Source organism: Dendropsophus ebraccatus, unplaced genomic scaffold (genome assembly GCF_027789765.1).
Source record: "Dendropsophus ebraccatus isolate aDenEbr1 unplaced genomic scaffold, aDenEbr1.pat pat_scaffold_843_ctg1, whole genome shotgun sequence".
Lineage (NCBI taxonomy): Eukaryota > Metazoa > Chordata > Amphibia > Anura > Hylidae > Dendropsophus > Dendropsophus ebraccatus.
The window spans coordinates 37,501-55,090 of NW_027210443.1; the positions used below are offsets into that span (position 1 = coordinate 37,501).

General features: G+C 58.5%; 58 pseudogenes; all 58 read left to right on the top strand.

Annotated features, from left to right (window-relative positions):
• The first annotated feature begins 17 nt into the window (after positions 1 to 17).
• LOC138780625 (5S ribosomal RNA) lies at positions 18 to 137 on the top strand (annotated as a pseudogene).
• A 69-nt stretch (positions 138 to 206) lies between these two features.
• On the top strand, positions 207 to 326 carry LOC138780626 (5S ribosomal RNA; annotated as a pseudogene).
• A 69-nt stretch (positions 327 to 395) lies between these two features.
• LOC138780627 (5S ribosomal RNA) lies at positions 396 to 515 on the top strand (annotated as a pseudogene).
• A 69-nt stretch (positions 516 to 584) lies between these two features.
• Positions 585 to 704, top strand: LOC138780628 (5S ribosomal RNA; annotated as a pseudogene).
• A 257-nt stretch (positions 705 to 961) lies between these two features.
• LOC138780630 (5S ribosomal RNA) lies at positions 962 to 1,081 on the top strand (annotated as a pseudogene).
• A 57-nt stretch (positions 1,082 to 1,138) lies between these two features.
• On the top strand, positions 1,139 to 1,258 carry LOC138780631 (5S ribosomal RNA; annotated as a pseudogene).
• Positions 1,259 to 1,327: 69 nt separating this feature from the next.
• Positions 1,328 to 1,447, top strand: LOC138780632 (5S ribosomal RNA; annotated as a pseudogene).
• A 57-nt stretch (positions 1,448 to 1,504) lies between these two features.
• LOC138780634 (5S ribosomal RNA) lies at positions 1,505 to 1,624 on the top strand (annotated as a pseudogene).
• A 69-nt stretch (positions 1,625 to 1,693) lies between these two features.
• LOC138780635 (5S ribosomal RNA) lies at positions 1,694 to 1,813 on the top strand (annotated as a pseudogene).
• Positions 1,814 to 1,881: 68 nt separating this feature from the next.
• On the top strand, positions 1,882 to 2,001 carry LOC138780759 (5S ribosomal RNA; annotated as a pseudogene).
• A 69-nt stretch (positions 2,002 to 2,070) lies between these two features.
• On the top strand, positions 2,071 to 2,190 carry LOC138780636 (5S ribosomal RNA; annotated as a pseudogene).
• Positions 2,191 to 2,259: 69 nt separating this feature from the next.
• On the top strand, positions 2,260 to 2,379 carry LOC138780637 (5S ribosomal RNA; annotated as a pseudogene).
• Positions 2,380 to 2,448: 69 nt separating this feature from the next.
• LOC138780638 (5S ribosomal RNA) lies at positions 2,449 to 2,568 on the top strand (annotated as a pseudogene).
• Positions 2,569 to 2,637: 69 nt separating this feature from the next.
• LOC138780639 (5S ribosomal RNA) lies at positions 2,638 to 2,757 on the top strand (annotated as a pseudogene).
• A 69-nt stretch (positions 2,758 to 2,826) lies between these two features.
• LOC138780641 (5S ribosomal RNA) lies at positions 2,827 to 2,946 on the top strand (annotated as a pseudogene).
• Positions 2,947 to 3,015: 69 nt separating this feature from the next.
• LOC138780642 (5S ribosomal RNA) lies at positions 3,016 to 3,135 on the top strand (annotated as a pseudogene).
• A 69-nt stretch (positions 3,136 to 3,204) lies between these two features.
• LOC138780643 (5S ribosomal RNA) lies at positions 3,205 to 3,324 on the top strand (annotated as a pseudogene).
• Positions 3,325 to 3,393: 69 nt separating this feature from the next.
• LOC138780644 (5S ribosomal RNA) lies at positions 3,394 to 3,513 on the top strand (annotated as a pseudogene).
• Positions 3,514 to 3,582: 69 nt separating this feature from the next.
• LOC138780646 (5S ribosomal RNA) lies at positions 3,583 to 3,702 on the top strand (annotated as a pseudogene).
• Positions 3,703 to 3,771: 69 nt separating this feature from the next.
• LOC138780647 (5S ribosomal RNA) lies at positions 3,772 to 3,891 on the top strand (annotated as a pseudogene).
• A 253-nt stretch (positions 3,892 to 4,144) lies between these two features.
• Positions 4,145 to 4,264, top strand: LOC138780648 (5S ribosomal RNA; annotated as a pseudogene).
• A 61-nt stretch (positions 4,265 to 4,325) lies between these two features.
• LOC138780754 (5S ribosomal RNA) lies at positions 4,326 to 4,445 on the top strand (annotated as a pseudogene).
• A 69-nt stretch (positions 4,446 to 4,514) lies between these two features.
• On the top strand, positions 4,515 to 4,634 carry LOC138780652 (5S ribosomal RNA; annotated as a pseudogene).
• A 69-nt stretch (positions 4,635 to 4,703) lies between these two features.
• Positions 4,704 to 4,823, top strand: LOC138780649 (5S ribosomal RNA; annotated as a pseudogene).
• Positions 4,824 to 4,892: 69 nt separating this feature from the next.
• On the top strand, positions 4,893 to 5,012 carry LOC138780650 (5S ribosomal RNA; annotated as a pseudogene).
• A 68-nt stretch (positions 5,013 to 5,080) lies between these two features.
• LOC138780653 (5S ribosomal RNA) lies at positions 5,081 to 5,200 on the top strand (annotated as a pseudogene).
• Positions 5,201 to 5,269: 69 nt separating this feature from the next.
• On the top strand, positions 5,270 to 5,389 carry LOC138780654 (5S ribosomal RNA; annotated as a pseudogene).
• Positions 5,390 to 5,458: 69 nt separating this feature from the next.
• Positions 5,459 to 5,578, top strand: LOC138780655 (5S ribosomal RNA; annotated as a pseudogene).
• Positions 5,579 to 6,024: 446 nt separating this feature from the next.
• On the top strand, positions 6,025 to 6,143 carry LOC138780757 (5S ribosomal RNA; annotated as a pseudogene).
• Positions 6,144 to 6,590: 447 nt separating this feature from the next.
• Positions 6,591 to 6,710, top strand: LOC138780656 (5S ribosomal RNA; annotated as a pseudogene).
• Positions 6,711 to 6,957: 247 nt separating this feature from the next.
• On the top strand, positions 6,958 to 7,077 carry LOC138780657 (5S ribosomal RNA; annotated as a pseudogene).
• A 58-nt stretch (positions 7,078 to 7,135) lies between these two features.
• On the top strand, positions 7,136 to 7,255 carry LOC138780659 (5S ribosomal RNA; annotated as a pseudogene).
• Positions 7,256 to 7,324: 69 nt separating this feature from the next.
• LOC138780660 (5S ribosomal RNA) lies at positions 7,325 to 7,444 on the top strand (annotated as a pseudogene).
• Positions 7,445 to 7,513: 69 nt separating this feature from the next.
• On the top strand, positions 7,514 to 7,633 carry LOC138780661 (5S ribosomal RNA; annotated as a pseudogene).
• A 447-nt stretch (positions 7,634 to 8,080) lies between these two features.
• Positions 8,081 to 8,200, top strand: LOC138780663 (5S ribosomal RNA; annotated as a pseudogene).
• A 69-nt stretch (positions 8,201 to 8,269) lies between these two features.
• LOC138780664 (5S ribosomal RNA) lies at positions 8,270 to 8,389 on the top strand (annotated as a pseudogene).
• A 641-nt stretch (positions 8,390 to 9,030) lies between these two features.
• Positions 9,031 to 9,150, top strand: LOC138780665 (5S ribosomal RNA; annotated as a pseudogene).
• Positions 9,151 to 9,409: 259 nt separating this feature from the next.
• Positions 9,410 to 9,529, top strand: LOC138780666 (5S ribosomal RNA; annotated as a pseudogene).
• A 447-nt stretch (positions 9,530 to 9,976) lies between these two features.
• On the top strand, positions 9,977 to 10,096 carry LOC138780667 (5S ribosomal RNA; annotated as a pseudogene).
• A 258-nt stretch (positions 10,097 to 10,354) lies between these two features.
• LOC138780668 (5S ribosomal RNA) lies at positions 10,355 to 10,474 on the top strand (annotated as a pseudogene).
• A 1,017-nt stretch (positions 10,475 to 11,491) lies between these two features.
• LOC138780669 (5S ribosomal RNA) lies at positions 11,492 to 11,611 on the top strand (annotated as a pseudogene).
• A 257-nt stretch (positions 11,612 to 11,868) lies between these two features.
• On the top strand, positions 11,869 to 11,988 carry LOC138780671 (5S ribosomal RNA; annotated as a pseudogene).
• Positions 11,989 to 12,057: 69 nt separating this feature from the next.
• Positions 12,058 to 12,177, top strand: LOC138780672 (5S ribosomal RNA; annotated as a pseudogene).
• Positions 12,178 to 12,245: 68 nt separating this feature from the next.
• LOC138780674 (5S ribosomal RNA) lies at positions 12,246 to 12,365 on the top strand (annotated as a pseudogene).
• A 257-nt stretch (positions 12,366 to 12,622) lies between these two features.
• LOC138780675 (5S ribosomal RNA) lies at positions 12,623 to 12,742 on the top strand (annotated as a pseudogene).
• Positions 12,743 to 13,000: 258 nt separating this feature from the next.
• On the top strand, positions 13,001 to 13,120 carry LOC138780676 (5S ribosomal RNA; annotated as a pseudogene).
• Positions 13,121 to 13,189: 69 nt separating this feature from the next.
• LOC138780677 (5S ribosomal RNA) lies at positions 13,190 to 13,309 on the top strand (annotated as a pseudogene).
• Positions 13,310 to 13,946: 637 nt separating this feature from the next.
• LOC138780678 (5S ribosomal RNA) lies at positions 13,947 to 14,066 on the top strand (annotated as a pseudogene).
• Positions 14,067 to 14,135: 69 nt separating this feature from the next.
• Positions 14,136 to 14,255, top strand: LOC138780535 (5S ribosomal RNA; annotated as a pseudogene).
• Positions 14,256 to 14,895: 640 nt separating this feature from the next.
• On the top strand, positions 14,896 to 15,015 carry LOC138780679 (5S ribosomal RNA; annotated as a pseudogene).
• A 255-nt stretch (positions 15,016 to 15,270) lies between these two features.
• LOC138780680 (5S ribosomal RNA) lies at positions 15,271 to 15,390 on the top strand (annotated as a pseudogene).
• A 257-nt stretch (positions 15,391 to 15,647) lies between these two features.
• LOC138780681 (5S ribosomal RNA) lies at positions 15,648 to 15,767 on the top strand (annotated as a pseudogene).
• A 69-nt stretch (positions 15,768 to 15,836) lies between these two features.
• LOC138780683 (5S ribosomal RNA) lies at positions 15,837 to 15,956 on the top strand (annotated as a pseudogene).
• Positions 15,957 to 16,025: 69 nt separating this feature from the next.
• Positions 16,026 to 16,145, top strand: LOC138780685 (5S ribosomal RNA; annotated as a pseudogene).
• A 69-nt stretch (positions 16,146 to 16,214) lies between these two features.
• On the top strand, positions 16,215 to 16,334 carry LOC138780686 (5S ribosomal RNA; annotated as a pseudogene).
• Positions 16,335 to 16,403: 69 nt separating this feature from the next.
• Positions 16,404 to 16,523, top strand: LOC138780687 (5S ribosomal RNA; annotated as a pseudogene).
• A 259-nt stretch (positions 16,524 to 16,782) lies between these two features.
• LOC138780688 (5S ribosomal RNA) lies at positions 16,783 to 16,902 on the top strand (annotated as a pseudogene).
• Positions 16,903 to 16,971: 69 nt separating this feature from the next.
• LOC138780689 (5S ribosomal RNA) lies at positions 16,972 to 17,091 on the top strand (annotated as a pseudogene).
• Positions 17,092 to 17,590: the final 499 nt, after the last annotated feature.

Sequence of the window (17,590 nt, forward strand, 5' to 3'; positions counted from 1 at the left end):
TCGCTTTAGCAGAGCTCGTCAGCGGCCATTCTAAGCTGAAGGTGCCTGCCCTCGTCAGATCGCAGACTGCTACACGGCTTAAGGCCCGGCAAGTACCAGCATGGGAGACTGGCTGGGAATCCCGGGTGCCGCTGGCTTTTTGCCAATGGCAGCTCCAACGGCCCCTTTATCCATCCTCAAAAGGAAGCCTCGCTTTAGCAGAGCTCGTCAGCGGCCATTCTAAGCTGAAGGTGCCTGCCCTCGTCAGATCGCAGACTGCTACACGGCTTAAGGCCCGGCAAGTACCAGCATGGGAGACTGGCTGGGAATCCCGGGTGCCGCTGGCTTTTTGCCAATGGCAGCTCCAACGGCCCCTTTATCCATCCTCAAAAGGAAGCCTCGCTTTAGCAGAGCTCGTCAGCGGCCATTCTAAGCTGAAGGTGCCTGCCCTCGTCAGATCGCAGACTGCTACACGGCTTAAGGCCCGGCAAGTACCAGCATGGGAGACTGGCTGGGAATCCCGGGTGCCGCTGGCTTTTTGCCAATGGCAGCTCCAACGGCCCCTTTATCCATCCTCAAAAGGAAGCCTCGCTTTAGCAGAGCTCGTCAGCGGCCATTCTAAGCTGAAGGTGCCTGCCCTCGTCAGATCGCAGACTGCTACACGGCTTAAGGCCCGGCAAGTACCAGCATGGGAGACTGGCTGGGAATCCCGGGTGCCGCTGGCTTTTTGCCAATGGCAGCTCCAACGGCCCCTTTATCCATCCTCAAAAGGAAGCCTCGCTTTAGCAGAGCTCGTCAGCGGCCATTCTAAGCTGAAGGTGCCTGCCCTCGTCAGATCGCAGACTGCTACACGGCTTAAGGCCCGGCAAGTACCAGCATGGGAGACTGGCTGGGAATCCCGATACCGCTGGCTTTTTGCCAATGGCAGCTCCAACGGCCCCTTTATCCATCCTCAAAAGGAAGCCTCGCTTTAGCAGAGCTCGTCAGCGGCCATTCTAAGCTGAAGGTGCCTGCCCTCGTCAGATCGCAGACTGCTACACGGCTTAAGGCCCGGCAAGTACCAGCATGGGAGACTGGCTGGGAATCCCGGGTGCCGCTGGCTTTTTGCCAATGGCCCCTTTATCCATCCTCAAAAGGAAGCCTCGCTTTAGCAGAGCTCGTCAGCGGCCATTCTAAGCTGAAGGTGCCTGCCCTCGTCAGATCGCAGACTGCTACACGGCTTAAGGCCCGGCAAGTACCAGCATGGGAGACTGGCTGGGAATCCCGGGTGCCGCTGGCTTTTTGCCAATGGCAGCTCCAACGGCCCCTTTATCCATCCTCAAAAGGAAGCCTCGCTTTAGCAGAGCTCGTCAGCGGCCATTCTAAGCTGAAGGTGCCTGCCCTCGTCAGATCGCAGACTGCTACACGGCTTAAGGCCCGGCAAGTACCAGCATGGGAGACTGGCTGGGAATCCCGGGTGCCGCTGGCTTTTTGCCAATGGCCCCTTTATCCATCCTCAAAAGGAAGCCTCGCTTTAGCAGAGCTCGTCAGCGGCCATTCTAAGCTGAAGGTGCCTGCCCTCGTCAGATCGCAGACTGCTACACGGCTTAAGGCCCGGCAAGTACCAGCATGGGAGACTGGCTGGGAATCCCGGGTGCCGCTGGCTTTTTGCCAATGGCAGCTCCAACGGCCCCTTTATCCATCCTCAAAAGGAAGCCTCGCTTTAGCAGAGCTCGTCAGCGGCCATTCTAAGCTGAAGGTGCCTGCCCTCGTCAGATCGCAGACTGCTACACGGCTTAAGGCCCGGCAAGTACCAGCATGGGAGACTGGCTGGGAATCCCGGGTGCCGCTGGCTTTTTGCCAATGGCAGCTCCAACGGCCCTTTATCCATCCTCAAAAGGAAGCCTCGCTTTAGCAGAGCTCGTCAGCGGCCATTCTAAGCTGAAGGTGCCTGCTCTCGTCAGATCGCAGACTGCTACACGGCTTAAGGCCCGTCAAGTACCAGCATGGGAGACTGGCTGGGAATCCCGGGTGCCGCTGGCTTTTTGCCAATGGCAGCTCCAACGGCCCCTTTATCCATCCTCAAAAGGAAGCCTCGCTTTAGCAGAGCTCGTCAGCGGCCATTCTAAGCTGAAGGTGCCTGCCCTCGTCAGATCGCAGACTGCTACACGGCTTAAGGCCCGGCAAGTACCAGCATGGGAGACTGGCTGGGAATCCCGGGTGCCGCTGGCTTTTTGCCAATGGCAGCTCCAACGGCCCCTTTATCCATCCTCAAAAGGAAGCCTCGCTTTAGCAGAGCTCGTCAGCGGCCATTCTAAGCTGAAGGTGCCTGCCCTCGTCAGATCGCAGACTGCTACACGGCTTAAGGCCCGGCAAGTACCAGCATGGGAGACTGGCTGGGAATCCCGGGTGCCGCTGGCTTTTTGCCAATGGCAGCTCCAACGGCCCCTTTATCCATCCTCAAAAGGAAGCCTCGCTTTAGCAGAGCTCGTCAGCGGCCATTCTAAGCTGAAGGTGCCTGCCCTCGTCAGATCGCAGACTGCTACACGGCTTAAGGCCCGGCAAGTACCAGCATGGGAGACTGGCTGGGAATCCCGGGTGCCGCTGGCTTTTTGCCAATGGCAGCTCCAACGGCCCCTTTATCCATCCTCAAAAGGAAGCCTCGCTTTAGCAGAGCTCGTCAGCGGCCATTCTAAGCTGAAGGTGCCTGCCCTCGTCAGATCGCAGACTGCTACACGGCTTAAGGCCCGGCAAGTACCAGCATGGGAGACTGGCTGGGAATCCCGGGTGCCGCTGGCTTTTTGCCAATGGCAGCTCCAACGGCCCCTTTATCCATCCTCAAAAGGAAGCCTCGCTTTAGCAGAGCTCGTCAGCGGCCATTCTAAGCTGAAGGTGCCTGCCCTCGTCAGATCGCAGACTGCTACACGGCTTAAGGCCCGGCAAGTACCAGCATGGGAGACTGGCTGGGAATCCCGGGTGCCGCTGGCTTTTTGCCACTGGCAGCTCCAACGGCCCCTTTATCCATCCTCAAAAGGAAGCCTCGCTTTAGCAGAGCTCGTCAGCGGCCATTCTAAGCTGAAGGTGCCTGCCCTCGTCAGATCGCAGACTGCTACACGGCTTAAGGCCCGGCAAGTACCAGCATGGGAGACTGGCTGGGAATCCCGGGTGCCGCTGGCTTTTTGCCAATGGCAGCTCCAACGGCCCCTTTATCCATCCTCAAAAGGAAGCCTCGCTTTAGCAGAGCTCGTCAGCGGCCATTCTAAGCTGAAGGTGCCTGCCCTCGTCAGATCGCAGACTGCTACACGGCTTAAGGCCCGGCAAGTACCAGCATGGGAGACTGGCTGGGAATCCCGGGTGCCGCTGGCTTTTTGCCAATGGCAGCTCCAACGGCCCCTTTATCCATCCTCAAAAGGAAGCCTCGCTTTAGCAGAGCTCGTCAGCGGCCATTCTAAGCTGAAGGTGCCTGCCCTCGTCAGATCGCAGACTGCTACACGGCTTAAGGCCCGGCAAGTACCAGCATGGGAGACTGGCTGGGAATCCCGGGTGCCGCTGGCTTTTTGCCAATGGCAGCTCCAACGGCCCCTTTATCCATCCTCAAAAGGAAGCCTCGCTTTAGCAGAGCTCGTCAGCGGCCATTCTAAGCTGAAGGTGCCTGCCCTCGTCAGATCGCAGACTGCTACACGGCTTAAGGCCCGGCAAGTACCAGCATGGGAGACTGGCTGGGAATCCCGGGTGCCGCTGGCTTTTTGCCAATGGCAGCTCCAATGGCCCCTTTATCCATCCTCAAAAGGAAGCCTCGCTTTAGCAGAGCTCGTCAGCGGCCATTCTAAGCTGAAGGTGCCTGCCCTCGTCAGATCGCAGACTGCTACACGGCTTAAGGCCCGGCAAGTACCAGCATGGGAGACTGGCTGGGAATCCCGGGTGCCGCTGGCTTTTTGCCAATGGCAGCTGGCCCCTTTATCCATCCTCAAAAGGAAGCCTCGCTTTAGCAGAGCTCGTCAGCGGCCATTCTAAGCTGAAGGTGCCTGCCCTCGTCAGATCGCAGACTGCTACACGGCTTAAGGCCCGGCAAGTACCAGCGTGGGAGACTGGCTGGGAATCCCGGGTGCCGCTGGCTTTTTGCCAATGGCAGCTCCAATGGCCCCTTTATCCATCCTCAAAAGGAAGCCTCGCTTTAGCAGAGCTCGTCAGCGGCCATTCTAAGCTGAAGGTGCCTGCCCTCGTCAGATCGCAGACTGCTACACGGCTTAAGGCCCGGCAAGTACCAGCATGGGAGACTGGCTGGGAATCCCGGGTGCCGCTGGCTTTTTGCCAATGGCCTCCAACTTTATCCATCCTCAAAAGGAAGCCTCGCTTTAGCAGAGCTCGTCAGCGGCCATTCTAAGCTGAAGGTGCCTGCCCTCGTCAGATCGCAGACTGCTACACGGCTTAAGGCCCGGCAAGTACCAGCATGGGGGACTGGCTGGGAATCCCGGGTGCCGCTGGCTTTTTGCCAATGGCAGCTCCAACGGCCCCTTTATCCATCCTCAAAAGGAAGCCTCGCTTTAGCAGAGCTCGTCAGCGGCCATTCTAAGCTGAAGGTACCTGCCCTCGTCAGATCGCAGACTGCTACACGGCTTAAGGCCCGGCAAGTACCAGCATGGGAGACTGGCTGGGAATCCCGGGTGCCGCTGGCTTTTTGCCAATGGCAGCTCCAACGGCCCCTTTATCCATCCTCAAAAGGAAGCCTCGCTTTAGCAGAGCTCGTCAGCGGCCATTCTAAGCTGAAGGTGCCTGCCCTCGTCAGATCGCAGACTGCTACACGGCTTAAGGCCCGGCAAGTACCAGCATGGGAGACTGGCTGGGAATCCCGGGTGCCGCTGGCTTTTTGCCAATGGCAGCTCCAACGGCCCCTTTATCCATCCTCAAAAGGAAGCCTCGCTTTAGCAGAGCTCGTCAGCGGCCATTCTAAGCTGAAGGTGCCTGCCCTCGTCAGATCGCAGACTGCTACACGGCTTAAGGCCCGGCAAGTACCAGCATGGGAGACTGGCTGGGAATCCCGGGTGCCGCTGGCTTTTTGCCAATGGCAGCTCCAACGGCCCCTTTATCCATCCTCAAAGGAAGCCTCGCTTTAGCAGAGCTCGTCAGCGGCCATTCTAAGCTGAAGGTGCCTGCCCTCGTCAGATCGCAGACTGCTACACGGCTTAAGGCCCGGCAAGTACCAGCATGGGAGACTGGCTGGGAATCCCGGGTGCCGCTGGCTTTTTGCCAATGGCAGCTCCAACGGCCCCTTTATCCATCCTCAAAAGGAAGCCTCGCTTTAGCAGAGCTCGTCAGCGGCCATTCTAAGCTGAAGGTGCCTGCCCTCGTCAGATCGCAGACTGCTACACGGCTTAAGGCCCGGCAAGTACCAGCATGGGAGACTGGCTGGGAATCCCGGGTGCCGCTGGCTTTTTGCCAATGGCAGCTCCAACGGCCCCTTTATCCATCCTCAAAAGGAAGCCTCGCTTTAGCAGAGCTCGTCAGCGGCCATTCTAAGCTGAAGGTGCCTGCCCTCGTCAGATCGCAGACTGCTACACGGCTTAAGGCCCGGCAAGTACCAGCATGGGAGACTGGCTGGGAATCCCGGGTGCCGCTGGCTTTTTGCCAATGGCAGCTCCAACGGCCCCTTTATCCATCCTCAAAAGGAAGCCTCGCTTTAGCAGAGCTCGTCAGCGGCCATTCTAAGCTGAAGGTGCCTGCCCTCGTCAGATCGCAGACTGCAACACGGCTTAAGGCCCGGCAAGTACCAGCATGGGAGACTGGCTGGGAATCCCGGGTGCCGCTGGCTTTTTGCCAATGGCAGCTCCAACGGCCCCTTTATCCATCCTCAAAAGGAAGCCTCGCTTTAGCAGAGCTCGTCAGCGGCCATTCTAAGCTGAAGGTGCCTGCCCTCGTCAGATCGCAGACTGCTACACGGCTTAAGGCCCGGCAAGTACCAGCATGGGAGACTGGCTGGGAATCCCGGTCCCGCTGGCTTTTTGCCAATGGCAGCTCCAACGGCCCCTTTATCCATCCTCAAAAGGAAGCCTCGCTTTAGCAGAGCTCGTCAGCGGCCATTCTAAGCTGAAGGTGCCTGCCCTCGTCAGATCGCAGACTGCTACACGGCTTAAGGCCCGGCAAGTACCAGCATGGGAGACTGGCTGGGAATCCCGGTGCCGCTGGCTTTTTGCCAATGGCAGCTCCAACGGCCCCTTTATCCATCCTCAAAAGGAAGCCTCGCTTTAGCAGAGCTCGTCAGCGGCCATTCTAAGCTGAAGGTGCCTGCCCTCGTCAGATCGCAGACTGCTACACGGCTTAAGGCCCGGCAAGTACCAGCGTGGGAGACTGGCTGGGAATCCCGGGTGCCGCTGGCTTTTTGCCAATGGCAGCTCCAACGGCCCCTTTATCCATCCTCAAAAGGAAGCCTCGCTTTAGCAGAGCTCGTCAGTGGCCATTCTAAGCTGAAGGTGCCTGCCCTCGTCAGATCGCAGACTGCAACACGGCTTAAGGCCCGGCAAGTACCAGCATGGGAGACTGGCTGGGAATCCCGGGTGCCGCTGGCGTTTTGCCAATGGCAGCTCCAACGGCCCCTTTATCCATCCTCAAAAGGAAGCCTCGCTTTAGCAGAGCTCGTCAGCGGCCATTCTAAGCTGAAGGTGCCTGCCCTCGTCAGATCGCAGACTGCTACACGGCTTAAGGCCCGGCAAGTACCAGCATGGGAGACTGGCTGGGAATCCCGGGTGCCGCTGGCTTTTTGCCAATGGCCCTTTATCCATCCTCAAAAGGAAGCCTCGCTTTAGCAGAGCTCGTCAGCGGCCATTCTAAGCTGAAGGTGCCTGCCCTCGTCAGATCGCAGACTGCTACATGCGGCTTAAGGCCCGGCAAGTACCAGCATGGGAGACTGGCTGGGAATCCCGGGTGCCGCTGGCTTTTTGCCAATGGCAGCTCCAACGGCCCCTTTATCCATCCTCAAAAGGAAGCCTCGCTTTAGCAGAGCTCGTCAGCGGCCATTCTAAGCTGAAGGTGCCTGCCCTCGTCAGATCGCAGACTGCTACACGGCTTAAGGCCCGGCAAGTACCAGCATGGGAGACTGGCTGGGAATCCCGGGTGCCGCTGGCTTTTTGCCAATGGCCCCCTTTATCCATCCTCAAAAGGAAGCCTCGCTTTAGCAGAGCTCGTCAGCGGCCATTCTAAGCTGAAGGTGCCTGCCCTCGTCAGATCGCAGACTGCTACACGGCTTAAGGCCCGGCAAGTACCAGCATGGGAGACTGGCTGGGAATCCCGGGTGCCGCTGGCTTTTTGCCAATGGCAGCTCCAACGGCCCCTTTATCCATCCTCAAAAGGAAGCCTCGCTTTAGCAGAGCTCGTCAGCGGCCATTCTAAGCTGAAGGTGCCTGCCCTCGTCAGATCGCAGACTGCTACACGGCTTAAGGCCCGGCAAGTACCAGCATGGGAGACTGGCTGGGAATCCCGGGTGCCGCTGGCTTTTTGCCAATGGCAGCTCCAACGGCCCCTTTATCCATCCTCAAAAGGAAGCCTCGCTTTAGCAGAGCTCGTCAGCGGCCATTCTAAGCTGAAGGTGCCTGCCCTCGTCAGATCGCAGACTGCTACACGGCTTAAGGCCCGGCAAGTACCAGCATGGGAGACTGGCTGGGAATCCCGGGTGCCGCTGGCTTTTTGCCAATGGCAGCTCCAACGGCCCCTTTATCCATCCTCAAAAGGAAGCCTCGCTTTAGCAGAGCTCGTCAGCGGCCATTCTAAGCTGAAGGTGCCTGCCCTCGTCAGATCGCAGACTGCTACACGGCTTAGGCCCGGCAAGTACCAGCATGGGAGACTGGCTGGGAATCCCGGGTGCCGCTAGCTTTTTGCCAATGGCAGCTCCAACGGCCCCTTTATCCATCCTCAAAAGGAAGCCTCGCTTTAGCAGAGCTCGTCAGCGGCCATTCTAAGCTGAAGGTGCCTGCCCTCGTCAGATCGCAGACTGCTACAACGGCTTAAGGCCCCGGCAAGTACCAGCATGGGAGACTGCTGGGAATCCCGGGTGCCGCTGGCTTTTTGCCAATGGCAGCTCCAACGGCCCCTTTATCCATCCTCAAAAGGAAGCCCTCGCTTAGCAGAGCTCGTCAGCGGCCATTCTAAGCTGAAGGTGCCTGCCCTCGTCAGATCGCAGACTGCTACACGGCTTAAGGCCCGGCAAGTACCAGCATGGGAGACTGGCTGGGAATCCCGGGTGCCGCTGGCTTTTTGCCAATGGCAGCTCCAACGGCCCCTTTATCCATCCTCAAAAGGAAGCCTCGCTTTAGCAGAGCTCGTCAGCGGCCATTCTAAGCTGAAGGTGCCTGCCCTCGTCAGATCGCAGACTGCTACACGGCTTAAGGCCCGGCAAGTACCAGCATGGGAGACTGGCTGGGAATCCCGGGTGCCGCTGGCTTTTTGCCAATGGCAGCTCCAAAGGCCCCTTTATCCATCCTCAAAAGGAAGCCTCGCTTTAGCAGAGCTCGTCAGCGGCCATTCTAAGCTGAAGGTGCCTGCCCTCGTCAGATCGCAGACTGCTACACGGCTTAAGGCCCGGCAAGTACCAGCATGGGAGACTGGCTGGGAATCCCGGGTGCCGCTGGGTTTTTGCCAATGGCAGCTCCAACGGCCCATTTATCCATCCTCAAAAGGAAGCCTCGCTTTAGCAGAGCTCGTCAGCGGCCATTCTAAGCTGAAGGTGCCTGCCCTCGTCAGATCGCAGACTGCTACAACGGCCTTAAGGCCCGGCAAGTACCAGCATGGGAGACTGGCTGGGAATCCCGGGTGCCGCTGGCTTTTTGCCAATGGGCAGCTCCAACGGCCCCTTTATCGATCCTCAAAAGGAAGCCTCGCTTTAGCAGAGCTCGTCAGCGGCCATTCTAAGCTGAAGGTGCCTGCCCTCGTCAGATCGCAGACTGCTACACACGGCTTAAGGCCCGGCAAGTACCAGCATGGGAGACTGGCTGGGAATCCCGGGTGCCGCTGGCTTTTTGCCAATGGCAGCTCCAACGGCCCCTTTATCCATCCTCAAAAGGAAGCCTCGCTTTAGCAGAGCTCGTCAGCGGCCATTCTAAGCTGAAGGTGCCTGCCCTCGTCAGATCGCAGACTGCTACACGGCTTAAGGCCCGGCAAGTACCAGCATGGGAGACTGGCTGGGAATCCCGGGTGCCGCTGGCTTTTGCCAATGGCAGCTCCAACGGCCCCTTTATCCATCCTCAAAAGGAAGCCTCGCTTTAGCAGAGCTCGTCAGCGGCCATTCTAAGCTGAAGGTGCCTGCCCTCGTCAGATCGCAGACTGCTACAACGGCTTAAGGCCCGGCAAGTACCAGCATGGGAGACTGGCTGGGAATCCCGGGTGCCGCTGGCTTTTTGCCAATGGCAGCTCCAACGGCCCCTTTATCCATCCTCAAAAAGGAAGCCTCGCTTTAGCAGAGCTCGTCAGCGGCCATTCTAAGCTGAAGGTGCCTGCCCTCGTCAGATCGCAGACTGCTACACGGCTTAAGGCCCGGCAAGTACCAGCATGGGAGACTGGCTGGGAATCCCGGGTGCCGCTGGCTTTTTGCCAATGGCAGCTCCAACGGCCCCTTTATCCATCCTCAAAAGGAAGCCTCGCTTTAGCAGAGCTCGTCAGCGGCCATTCTAAGCTGAAGGTGCCTGCCCTCGTCAGATCGCAGGCTGCTACACGGCTTAAGGCCCGGCAAGTACCAGCATGGGAGACTGGCTGGGAATCCCGGGTGCCGCTGGCTTTTTGCCAATGGCAGCTCCAACGGCCCCTTTATCCATCCTCAAAAGGAAGCCTCGCTTTAGCAGAGCTCGTCAGCGGCCATTCTAAGCTGAAGGTGCCTGCCCTCGTCAGAATCGCAGACTGCTACACGGCTTAAGGCCCGGCAAGTACCAGCATGGGAGACTGGCTGGGAATCCCGGTGCCGCTGGCTTTTTGCCAATGGCAGCTCCAACGGCCCATTTATCCATCCTCAAAAGGAAGCCTCGCTTTAGCAGAGCTCGTCAGCGGCCATTCTAAGCTGAAGGTGCCTGCCCTCGTCAGATCGCAGACTGCTACACGGCTTAAGGCCCGGCAAGTACCAGCATGGGAGACTGGCTGGGAATCCCGGGTGCCGCTGGCTTTTTGCCAATGGCAGCTCCAACGGCCCCTTTATCCATCCTCAAAAGGAAGCCTCGCTTTAGCAGAGCTCGTCAGCGGCCATTCTAAGCTGAAGGTGCCTGCCCTCGTCAGATCGCAGACTGCTACACGGCGTAAGGCCCGGCAAGTACCAGCATGGGAGACTGGCTGGGAATCCCGGGTGCCGCTGGCTTTTTGCCAATGGCAGCTCCAAAGGCCCCTTTATCCATCCTCAAAAGGAAGCCTCGCTTTAGCAGAGCTCGTCAGCGGCCATTCTAAGCTGAAGGTGCCTGCCCTCGTCAGATCGCAGACTGCTACACGGCTTAAGGCCCGGCAAGTACCAGCATGGGAGACTGGCTGGGAATCCCGGGTGCCGCTGGCTTTTTGCCAATGGCAGCTCCAAACGTCCCTTTATCCATCCTCAAAAGGAAGCCTCGCTTTAGCAGAGCTCGTCAGCGGCCATTCTAAGCTGAAGGTGCCTGCCCTCGTCAGTTCGCAGACTGCTACACGGCTTAAGGCCCGGCAAGTACCAGCATGGGAGACTGGCTGGGAATCCCGGGTGCCGCTGGCTTTTTGCCAATGGCAGCTCCAACGGCCCTTTATCCATCCTCAAAAGGAAGCCTCGCTTTAGCAGAGCTCGTCAGCGGCCATTCTAAGCTGAAGGTGCCTGCCCTCGTCAGATCGCAGACTGCTACAACGGCTTAAGGCCCGGCAAGTACCAGCATGGGAGACTGGCTGGGAATCCCGGGTGCCGCTGGCTTTTTGCCAATGGCAGCTCCAACGGCCCCTTTATCCATCCTCAAAAGGAAGCCTCGCTTTAGCAGAGCTCGTCAGCGGCCATTCTAAGCTGAAGGTGCCTGCCCTCGTCAGATCGCAGACTGCTACAACACGGCTTAAGGCCCGGCAAGTACCAGCATGGGAGACTGGCTGGGAATCCCGGGTGCCGCTGGCTTTTTGCCAATGGCAGCTCCAAACGGCCCTTTATCCATCCTCAAAAGGAAGCCTCGCTTTAGCAGAGCTCGTCAGCGGCCATTCTAAGCTGAAGGTGCCTGCCCTCGTCAGATCGCAGACTGCTACACGGCTTAAGGCCCGGCAAGTACCAGCATGGAGACTGGCTGGGAATCCCGGGTGCCGCTGGCTTTTTGCCAATGGCAGCTCCAACGGCCCCTTTATCCATCCTCAAAAGGAAGCCTCGCTTTAGCAGAGCTCGTCAGCGGCCATTCTAAGCTGAGAGGTGCCTGCCCTCGTCAGATCGCAGACTGCTACAACGGCTTAAGGCCCGGCAAGTACCAGCATCGGAGACTGGCTGGGAATCCCGGGTGCCGCTGGCTTTTTGCCAATGGCAGCTCCAACGGCCCCTTTATCCATCCTCAAAAGGAAGCCTCGCTTAGCAGAGCTCGTCAGCGGCCATTCTAAGCTGAAGGTGCCTGCCCTCGTCAGATCGCAGACTGCTACACGGCTTAAGGCCCGGCAAGTACCAGCATGGGAGACTGGCTGGGAATCCCGGGTGCCGCTGGCTTTTTGCCAATGGCAGCTCCAATGGCCCCTTTATCCATCCTCAAAAGGAAGCCTCGCTTTAGCAGAGCTCGTCAGCGGCCATTCTAAGCTGAAGGTGCCTGCCCTCGTCAGATCGCAGACTGCTACAAGGCTTAAGGCCCGGCAAGTACCAGCATGGGAGACTGGCTGGGAATCCCGGGTGCCGCTGGCTTTTTGCCAATGGCAGCTCCAACGGCCCCTTTATCCATCCTCAAAAGGAAGCCTCGCTTAGCAGAGCTCGTCAGCGGCCATTCTAAGCTGAAGGTGCCTGCCCTCGTCAGATCGCAGACTGCTACACGGCTTAAGGCCCGGCAAGTACCAGCATGGGAGACTGGCTGGGAATCCCGGGTGCCGCTGGCTTTTTGCCAATGGCAGCTCCAACGGCCCCTTTATCCATCCTCAAAAGGAAGCCTCGCTTTAGCATAGCTCGTCAGCGGCCATTCTAAGCTGAAGGTGCCTGCCCTCGTCAGATCGCAGACTGCTACACGGCTTAAGGCCCGGCAAGTACCAGCATGGGAGACTGGCTGGGAATCCCGGGTGCCGCTGGCTTTTTGCCAATGGCAGCTCCAACGGCCCCTTTATCCATCCTCAAAGGAAGCCTCGCTTTAGCAGAGCTCGTCAGCGGCCATTCTAAGCTGAAGGTGCCTGCCCTCGTCAGATCGCAGACTGCTACACGGCTTAAGGCCCGGCAAGTACCAGCATGGGAGACTGGCTGGGAATCCCGGGTGCCGCTGGCTTTTTGCCAATGGCAGCTCCAAAAGACCCTTTATCCATCCTCAAAAGGAAGCCTCGCTTTAGCAGAGCTCGTCAGCGGCCATTCTAAGCTGAAGGTGCCTGCCCTCGTCAGATCGCAGACTGCTACACGCTTAAGGCCCGGCAAGTACCAGCATGGGAGACTGGCTGGGAATCCCGGGTGCCGCTGGCTTTTTGCCAATGGCAGCTCCAACGGCCCCTTTATCCATCCTCAAAAGGAAGCCTCGCTTTAGCAGAGCTCGTCAGCGGCCATTCTAAGCTGAAGGTGCCTGCCCTCGTCAGATCGCAGACTGCTACACGGCTTAAGGCCCGGCAAGTACCAGCATGGGAGACTGGCTGGGAATCCCGGGTGCCGCTGGCTTTTTGCCAATGGCAGCTCCAACGGCCCCTTTATCCATCCTCAAAAGGAAGCCTCGCTTTAGCAGAGCTCGTCAGCGGCCATTCTAAGCTGAAGGTGCCTGCCCTCGTCAGATCGCAGACTGCTACAAGGCTTAAGGCCCGGCAAGTACCAGCATGGGAGACTGGCTGGGAATCCAGGGTGCCGCTGGCTTTTTGCCAATGGCAGCTCCAACGGCCCCTTTATCCATCCTCAAAAGGAAGCCTCGCTTTAGCAGAGCTCGTCAGCGGCCATTCTAAGCTGAAGGTGCCTGCCCTCGTCAGATCGCAGACTGCTACACGGCTTAAGGCCCGGCAAGTACCAGCATGGGAGACTGGCTGGGAATCCCGGGTGCCGCTGGCTTTTTGCCAATGGCAGCTTCAACGGCCCCTTTATCCATCCTCAAAAGGAAGCCTCGCTTTAGCAGAGCTCGTCAGCGGCCATTCTAAGCTGAAGGTGCCTGCCCTCGTCAGATCGCAGACTGCTACACGGCTTAAGGCCCGGCAAGTACCAGCATGGGAGACTGGCTGGGAATCCCGGGTGCCGCTGGCTTTTTGCCAATGGCAGCTCCAACGGCCCCTTTATCCATCCTCAAAAGGAAGCCTCGCTTTAGCAGAGCTCGTCAGCGGCCATTCTAAGCTGAAGGTGCCTGCCCTCGTCAGATTGCAGACTGCTACATGGCTTAAGGCCCGGCAAGTACCAGCATGGGAGACTGGCTGGGAATCCTGGGTGCCGCTGGCTTTTTGCCAATGGCAGCTCCAACGGCCCCTTTATCCATCCTCAAAAGGAAGCCTCGCTTTAGCAGAGCTCGTCAGCGGCCATTCTAAGCTGAAGGTGCCTGCCCTCGTCAGATCGCAGACTGCTACAACGGCTTAAGGCCCGGCAAGTACCAGCATGGGAGACTGGCTGGGAATCCCGGGTGCCGCTGGCTTTTTGCCAATGGCAGCTCCAACGGCCCCTTTATCCATCCTCAAAAGGAAGCCTCGCTTTAGCAGAGCTCGTCAGCGGCCATTCTAAGCTGAAGGTGCCTGCCCTCGTCAGATCGCAGACTGCTACAACGGCTTAAGGCCCGGCAAGTACCAGCATGGGAGACTGGCTGGGAATCCCGGGTGCCGCTGGCTTTTGCCAATGGCAGCTCCAACGGCCCCTTTATCCATCTTCAAAAGGAAGCCTCGCTTTAGCAGAGCTCGTCAGCGGCCATTCTAAGCTGAAGGTGCCTGCCCTCGTCAGATCGCAGACTGCTACACGGCTTAAGGCCCGGCAAGTACCAGCATGGGAGACTGGCTGGGAATCCCGGGTGCCGCTGGCTTTTTGCCAATGGCAGCTCCAACGGCCCCTTTATCCATCCTCAAAAGGAAGCCTCGCTTTAGCAGAGCTCGTCAGCGGCCATTCTAAGCTGAAGGTGCCTGCCCTCGTCAGATCGCAGACTACTACACGGCTTAAGGCCCGGCAAGTACCAGCATGGGAGACTGGCTGGGAATCCCGGGTGCCGCTGGCTTTTTGCCAATGGCAGCTCCAACGGCCCCTTTAATCCATCCTCAAAAGGAAGCCTCGCTTTAGCAGAGCTCGTCAGCGGCCATTCTAAGCTGAAGGTGCCTGCCCTCGTCAGATCGCAGACTGCTACAACGGCTTAAGGCCCGGCAAGTACCAGCATGGGAGACTGGCTGGGAATCCCGGGTGCCGCTGGCTTTTTGCCAATGGCAGCTCCAACGGCCCCTTTATCCATCCTCAAAAAGAAGCCTCGCTTTAGCAGAGCTCGTCAGCGGCCATTCTAAGCTGAAGGTGCCTGCCCTCGTCAGATCGCAGACTGCTACAAACGGCTTAAGGCCCGGCAAGTACCAGCATGGGAGACTGGCTGGGAATCCCGGGTGCCGCTGGCTTTTTGCCAATGGCAGCTCCAACGGCCCCTTTATCCATCCTCAAAGGAAGCCTCGCTTTAGCAGAGCTCGTCAGCGGCCATTCTAAGCTGAAGGTGCCTGCCCTCGTCAGATCGCAGACTGCTACAACGGCTTAAGGCCCGGCAAGTACCAGCATGGGAGACTGGCTGGGAATCCCGGGTGCCGCTGGCTTTTTGCCAATGGCAGCTCCAACGGCCCCTTTATCCATCCTCAAAAGGAAGCCTCGCTTTAGCAGAGCTCGTCAGCGGCCATTCTAAGCTGAAGGTGCCTGCCCTCGTCAGATCGCAGACTGCTACACGGCTTAAGGCCCGGCAAGTACCAGCATGGGAGACTGGCTGGGAATCCCGGGTGCCGCTGGCTTTTGCCAATGGCAGCTCCAATGGCCCCTTTATCCATCCTCAAAAGGAAGCCTCGCTTTAGCAGAGCTCGTCAGCGGCCATTCTAAGCTGAAGGTGCCTGCCCTCGTCAGATCGCAGACTGCTACACGGCTTAAGGCCCGGCAAGTACCAGCATGGGAGACTGGCTGGGAATCCAGGTGCCGTTGGCTTTTTGCCAATGGCAGCTCCAACGGCCCTTTATCCATCCTCAAAAGGAAGCCTCGCTTTAGCAGAGCTCGTCAGCGGCCATTCTAAGCTGAAGGTGCCTGCCCTCGTCAGATCGCAGACTGCTACACGGCTTAAGGCCCGGCAAGTACCAGCATGGGAGACTGGCTGGGAATCCCGGGTGCCGCTGGCTTTTTGCCAATGGCAGCTCCAAAGGCCCCTTTATCCATCCTCAAAAGGAAGCCTCGCTTTAGCAGAGCTCGTCAGCGGCCATTCTAAGCTGAAGGTGCCTGCCCTCGTCAGATCGCAGACTGCTACACGCTTAAGGCCCGGCAAGTACCAGCATGGGAGACTGGCTGGGAATCCCGGGTGCCGCTGGCTTTTTGCCAATGGCAGCTCCAACGGCCCCTTTATCCATCCTCAAAAGGAAGCCTCGCTTTAGCAGAGCTCGTCAGCGGCCATTCTAAGCTGAAGGTGCCTGCCCTCGTCAGATCGCAGACTGCTACACGGCTTAAGGCCCGGCAAGTACCAGCATGGGAGACTGGCTGGGAATCCCGGGTGCCGCTGGCTTTTTGCCAATGGCAGCTCCAACGGCCCCTTTATCCATCCTCAAAAGGAAGCCTCGCTTTAGCAGAGCTCGTCAGCGGCCATTCTAAGCTGAAGGTGCCTGCCCTCGTCAGATCGCAGACTGCTACACGGCTTAAGGCCCGGCAAGTACCAGCATGGGAGACTGGCTGGGAATCCCGGGTGCCGCTGGCTTTTTGCCAATGGCAGCTCCAACGGCCCCTTTATCCATCCTCAAAAGGAAGCCTCGCTTTAGCAGAGCTCGTCAGCGGCCATTCTAAGCTGAAGGTGCCTGCCCTCGTCAGATCGCAGACTGCTACACGGCTTAAGGCCCGGCAAGTACCAGCATGGGAGACTGGCTGGGAATCCCGGGTGCCGCTGGCTTTTTGCCAATGGCAGCTCCAACGGCCCCTTTATCCATCCTCAAAAGGAAGCCTCGCTTTAGCAGAGCTCGTCAGCGGCCATTCTAAGCTGAAGGTGCCTGCCCTCGTCAGATCGCAGACTGCTACACGGCTTAAGGCCCGGCAAGTACCAGCATGGGAGACTGGCTGGGAATCCCGGGTGCCGCTGGCTTTTTGCCAATGGCAGCTCCAACGGCCCCTTTATCCATCCTCAAAAGGAAGCCTCGCTTTAGCAGAGCTCGTCAGCGGCCATTCTAAGCTGAAGGTGCCTGCCCTCGTCAGATCGCAGACTGCTACACGGCTTAAGGCCCGGCAAGTACCAGCATGGGAGACTGGCTGGGAATCCCGGGTGCCGCTGGCTTTTTGCCAATGGCAGCTCCAACGGCCCCTTTATCCATCCTCAAAAGGAAGCCTCGCTTTAGCAGAGCTCGTCAGCGGCCATTCTAAGCTGAAGGTGCCTGCCCTCGTCAGATCGCAGACTGCTACAACGGCTTAAGGCCCGGCAAGTACCAGCATGGGAGACTGGCTGGGAATCCCGGGTGCCGCTGGCTTTTTGCCAATGGCAGCTCCAACGGCCCCTTTATCCATCCTCAAAAGGAAGCCTCGCTTTAGCAGAGCTCGTCAGCGGCCATTCTAAGCTGAAGGTGCCTGCCCTCGTCAGATCGCAGACTGCTACACGGCTTAAGGCCCGGCAAGTACCAGCATGGGAGACTGGCTGGGAATCCCGGGTGCCGCTGGCTTTTTGCCAATGGCAGCTCCAACGGCCCCTTTATCCATCCTCAAAAGGAAGCCTCGCTTTAGCAGAGCTCGTCAGCGGCCATTCTAAGCTGAAGGTGCCTGCCCTCGTCAGATCGCAGACTGCTACACGGCTTAAGGCCCGGCAAGTACCAGCATGGGAGACTGGCTGGGAATCCCGGGTGCCGCTGGCTTTTTGCCAATGGCAGCTCCAACGGCCCCTTTATCCATCCTCAAAAGGAAGCCTCGCTTTAGCAGAGCTCGTCAGCGGCCATTCTAAGCTGAAGGTGCCTGCCCTCGTCAGATCGCAGACTGCTACAACGGCTTAAGGCCCGGCAAGTACCAGCATGGGAGACTGGCTGGGAATCCCGGGTGCCGCTGGCTTTTTGCCAATGGCAGCTCACAGCCCTTTATCCATCCTCAAAAGGAAGCCTCGCTTTAGCAGAGCTCGTCAGCGGCCATTCTAAGCTGAAGGTGCCTGCCCTCGTCAGATCGCAGACTGCTACAAACGGCTTAAGGCCCGGCAAGTACCAGCATGGGAGACTGGCTGGGAATCCCGGGTGCCGCTGGCTTTTTGCCAATGGCAGCTCCAACGGCCCCTTTATCCATCCTCAAAAGGAAGCCTCGCTTTAGCAGAGCTCGTCAGCGGCCATTCTAAGCTGAAGGTGCCTGCCCTCGTCAGATCGCAGACTG